General features: G+C 35.2%; 1 long non-coding RNA gene across 1 annotated transcript; it reads left to right on the top strand.

The window, feature by feature from the left end:
* The first annotated feature begins 2171 nt into the window (after nucleotides 1-2171).
* On the top strand, nucleotides 2172-2989 carry LOC141803570 (uncharacterized). The gene is made up of 3 exons (XR_012599574.1): nucleotides 2172-2297; nucleotides 2529-2673; nucleotides 2877-2989. It is a non-coding gene; the product is annotated as an uncharacterized LOC141803570 (long non-coding RNA).
* The last annotated feature ends 2255 nt before the right edge of the window (nucleotides 2990-5244 follow it).

The raw sequence follows: 5244 nt of genomic DNA, 5'->3' as shown, positions 1-5244 counted from the left end.
CGTGATCAAAACTATTTGACTCTATGTTTCATTTATTCATTTACAGGACAGATGCTGGGAATGTTTTCATATCACAAAAAATAAAGGCACATACCAGCAAAGGATGAGCCGTGATTTTCAAATATTCAAATAATCATTTCATAATAACAAGTAGTTCATGTGACTATTATCTCATCATAAAAACATATTTTTTCCATGTTTTTGTTGCCCCTGGTCATAAAGTGATCGAACCACAAGATGGTGTTTGTAAGGCATATAAAGCTGTTTGCGTTTATCATTAAATCAAACAAACAAAAAAAAAAACATAATAACATAGGACAAGGGTCTTCATGTGGCTCTTTGACTCCTTTGCAGTTGCTCCTTGTAGCTTTTAAAAAATATTATTGAAATAAAGACCTTTTGTTTTTCTTATAGAAAGTATTGACGATAATAGACACTGACACTAAATAGAATCATGCAATAACATTTTGTTGAACTAAATATGTGTCACCTCTTGCAAAAAAGTTTTGGGATTTTTATTCTTTTTTTTGTGAGATTTTTGTGAGTATTTTTGAATTTTTTGTAAATTTTTTGAACTTTAATTTTTGGCACATTTTCAAATTTAGAAAAAAAAAACATTTTTTAAGAGAGATTTAAATGTTTGCAAATTTCCAAATTTTATGGATATTTGCAAATTTTGGCAAATCATATAAAAGCAATTATTTTAAAAACAAACTGCAACTTTTTGAAAATGTATCAAATTTTTGGAAAATTTGCACTTTTTTTGAATTTAAAATTTAGCAAATTTTTGAAATTCTAAAAGTTTTTTTTCTAATTGCAATTTAAATTTATGATATTACATTTTTTTTTAATGCAAATTTATCAAAATAAAAAAAAGACTAAGAAATCACATGTACAGTTTTGACAGCATGGGGGGAAGGAAATCCTGTGTTAGCGCCTTACTTTCACACAAAAACACCGCTAAATAAGGCTCTAGTTCTCATCGTGTCGTAAAATGGCGCTACCTCCGCTGCAGAGCCTCAGCTGGCTACAAGGCACTCGCCCCTTAGTGTATCAGTCAGCAGCAGTGTTTTTGTGTGAATGTAACGCGCTGAAAATTCTCTAAATAAAGCGTGAATGCAGACCGATATCAGATTTTTTCGGTGGGAGTCTGTTTATTTGTGTTTTTGGTCAAGTAAAATATGGCCCCGTCTGAGTGCAGAGGAAACCGGCAGAGGAGCAGGGAGGGGGTGTTTGGTGCGTGCGCTCTGGGCTTCTGCTGCACAAAAACACTCCTGTAGGGGTAATTTCTGCCCTAAACCTTGTGATAGGACCCAACGTGCCATGAATGATCATATATGGTTCAGTGCACTTTTAGAAATTGAAAAGAATGTAAGAATGATCTGCCTTTAACTTTAACATAGAGAAAATACACCTGCCTGCTCAGGTGTTATCTGTTAGGGGGATCTTGTAAAATAAAATTTATCATTACTTTGGTCACCCTGCCTCAAAACCGTACAATAGTAAATGGCAGAGCCACACTGTCCACTCTGTATACAGTCCATGGTTTTAACCCTGACTGCAGCACTGACAACACACCATCTAAATCCAGGACAATACCAGTAACAATGATTAACCCCCATTTGCGCATAGTTTGGGACTCTCTTGATTTATAGTGGATTTTTTAGAAAACCAGGTCACACAGTGGTTCACATGGAAAGCAAATTAAAACAGATGGGTCATAAAATTACACAAAGGATACAGATTTTAAAAGATTTAAAATTCTTCAAAAATAATTTTACAGGACTAAAGTCAACTTAAATTGAAATTTTAAAACCGAAAAACTCAAACAAAAAGTTTTCTTTTAGCTTTAGGTTCACACCAGCTATGTAGCTGGTGGAAAGGCCATAGATGTTTAAAAGTTAACGGTTAAATCTTAAAATCAATCCTAAAACACACAGGAAACTAGTGTAAAGATGATGAGTTTTAAGGAAGTTTGAAAAGGTTTTGGATCATCGTTTTTAGGCATAAAAAGCTATTTGATTGTCAAACACCAATTGATTTTGGTTTGTGTGTTACGATAAGAAACATGAAGGTCTGTTTAATTTTCATTGAGCACATTTCTAGACTCTCAACCAAAAAAAACAATTAATGAATAAAACACACTCACTTTATCCACTGCATGTCAAATCTGCTCACAAATAAAACATTCCTTTGTTCTAAATCAGTTGTTTTGATTATTTTCTCTGAAAGTTTCATTCCTTGTTTTTGTCTCTGCAGGCAAAGCCTCCAACTCAAAAAACACTGGAAATGTACCGGTAAGTCAGCAAATCCTCAACAAGGAGATGATTCATCATGATGGACACCAGACATAAACAAATGAGCTAACGTTTATTCATATTGATGACACAGGAGAGTAAACTCACATCAATAAATCAGTAAAATTTAAACCCTCCATCAGTCAGTGATAGAGTAAAGCATCTATGTCTTAAATTTTGATGTTTTTCCCTCATTTTACTGAAATATTTTTTTGTTTTTCTGTCCGTCAGATCAGCACCCAGACTGAAAAAGTGAAAGCTACTCTTCCCCCTGCACCAAAGATCCTGAAGAACAAGGCCCTGCTCTGCAAACCGCTGGTGCAGAACAAAGGAATCTCCTGCAAAACACAGACAACTGACGCCGAAGCACAAACAGGTAAAACTGACACTCAAACACACAATTATCCCACTGAAGCAACACTTCTCCTCTGCTGAAACTTTCAAAGTCTGCTCTAGACTTCTTCATGGCCTTTTGTTCTTCTTTTACTGGCTCTAGTTTTTAATGAGAAGTTTATTCTTCTGTGGTGTATCTCTTGTTATGTTGTAATAGTTTTCTTTTCCTCTTTGTCTTGTGTACAGATGACCTCTTTCCAAAGCTTATGGTTGTACCAGTCCCAGTGCCTGTGTTTGTTCCTGTCCCCATGAACACGTACAGCCAGTTCACCCCCAAACCCGTCGGCCTGCCGTTACCAGTACGTCTCCCTTTAGAGCCACATTTTGATTTCTAGTTCAAATTTTATAAAACGAAGCAACAAATATTCAGCATCTTAATGTTGTCTTCCTGTTTTCCTCAGCTGCCGGTGCCAATGTTCTCCCCATCACCATGGATAGCGCAGAACGCATCGTAATTTCTATGGAGGACCCAAAATGCCGAAATTGAAAATAAATAAAATTGAAAATGAAAACAACAAAAAAAATGTATACACAAGTTAATAATTAAGTAAATAAAAGCAAAAATAAAAAAAGGAAATAGATACAAAAATAAATGTGAAAATAGCATTAAAAATCAGTGAATAATGAAAGAATTGCGCTCTGCTCTCATATGTATTTATTTTAATATTTATAAATTTATTTTTGTCAGACACTGCCAGCATGAAATACAGAATGAACTGTTATTCAAACATGGCCCTAAGTGTGTCTTGGGTTGAACTGTTTAATTTACGCAGCTTCGGTCCTCCATAATTTTCAATGAAGTCAGGTAAATCACACACTGCAGTATTCAGAAAATTGTAATTGTCATTTCCTGGTTGTTTTTGAAAAACTAAAAGTGATCTTAAACTCTGGAAACAAGTCATTCTAAAAATATGCTTCTACAAAAAAATCATGAGGTCTGTAACAGCCAGCATCTATGTGCTCTGACATATTTCATTTTTTTTCTGTTTAATTTTTTGTGTACTGTCTTTTAAGATGTCGAAGTTCCTGCAAAGAAGCGAAAGGAGGAGGAGAGTAAAGAGGATATTCTAGAGATGATGGAGAACGCAGAGAACCCCCTCCGCTGTCCTGTTAGGCTTTATGAATTTTATCTTTCTAAGTGGTGCGTATCCTTACTGATTCCTTCTTATTTCTTTTTTAAATTAAATTCTTTAATTCATGTTATCATTTTGCCTCTTCTTTTAACCTCTCAGCTCAGAGTCGGTTAAACAGCGTACCAACCTGTTCTACCTTCACCCTGAACGCTGCTGCGTCCCAAACAGCCCGCTGTGGTTCTCCTCCATTCCTCTGGATGACAGCACCATGGAGGCCATGCTCACCCGCATCCTAACCGTCAGAGAGCTCCATCTCAGGACAAGAAAAGCGAAATCTGATGACCCACCATATATACCTGATGAGGAGGAAGGAGACTCAGAGTGATGAACGATAAGAAGAACAGAAGTGACCTTTTACTGGTGCAGCAGCATGAGTGGTGTAAATGTACTTTAAGATTAACTGAAACATTCATTCAAACAAGAACCAGTGAAAAAAAAAACGGAGCAAAAGTGTAAATATGCTCTCACTTACATGAAAACAATTTACAAAATGCACATCGTCTCTGTTGGTTGGACTTTTGAATTGAGACGCAAGACTGCTCGGCAATTGGACTGTTTACCACTGTTTGGCAGGAGACATAGCTGTTCCCTTTTGTGTTTTGTCTGCTGTATGGTCGTATGTCACGTAACACACTACTTTCTCCCCAACACGTTATGATTCCTGAAAACCCAGGAAAAAACCTGGGTTTTGTCATCCTTGTTCAAAAGAGCCACGATGAAAAATATTCATGTGGGACAAACTGAAATCATCTTTGTGAACCGTGTTCATTTATAAAACTTTAAAAAGTTTCCTTCCTCAACAGTTTTCTAAATGCCATTAACTGCTTGGAGTCTGTTAGTAAAGAAGCTACTACATATGTCCAATCCCTTTATCTTTGTGGATTACTGCACTGCAAATTGTCTGAGAAGTCTGAGAAACTTTTAGCAGCAAAGCAAATTTATTTTTCTTTGACAATCACAAAAACCACAAATTTTTACACAATTTCATCTGGCACAATGAGCAATTTTAGAGGCATTTCCACATTTTAAGTAATAGTTAAAACATTTTGATTAACTAAATTATAAAATACTCCTGACAAGCAGTAATTGATCTCTAACTCTAAAAGACATATGAAATATTTTTCTTAATAATTTGACTAATAAAAATGACATTGATTGTAACTCCTATCACTGTAAATGGTGATGCACATGAAAAGTTTTGAGCCGATAAGTGCCACCTAAACATGCTATCACATAAAAAAGAAACCCAAGTTACATTAGCTTTTTGCTGAAATACACACCCATTACTCTATTAAATAAAGTTAAAGTTAAAGTTCCTACGTGTATATCTTGTTTATACCATCCCCTGTACTTAGAACATGTTGCCAAGGATTTTAGTATTTTCTATGGCTTGTTCATTTTTTTAAATAAAAAAGTTGAAA

Source organism: Halichoeres trimaculatus, unplaced genomic scaffold, assembly GCF_033239565.1.
Source record: "Halichoeres trimaculatus isolate MK-OKI-2021-1 unplaced genomic scaffold, fHalTri1.1 fHalTri1_scaffold_14, whole genome shotgun sequence".
Taxonomy (NCBI): domain Eukaryota; kingdom Metazoa; phylum Chordata; class Actinopteri; order Labriformes; family Labridae; genus Halichoeres; species Halichoeres trimaculatus.
Note: the sequence above shows the minus strand (reverse complement) of the source record. Positions and strands in the feature narration are given on the sequence as shown.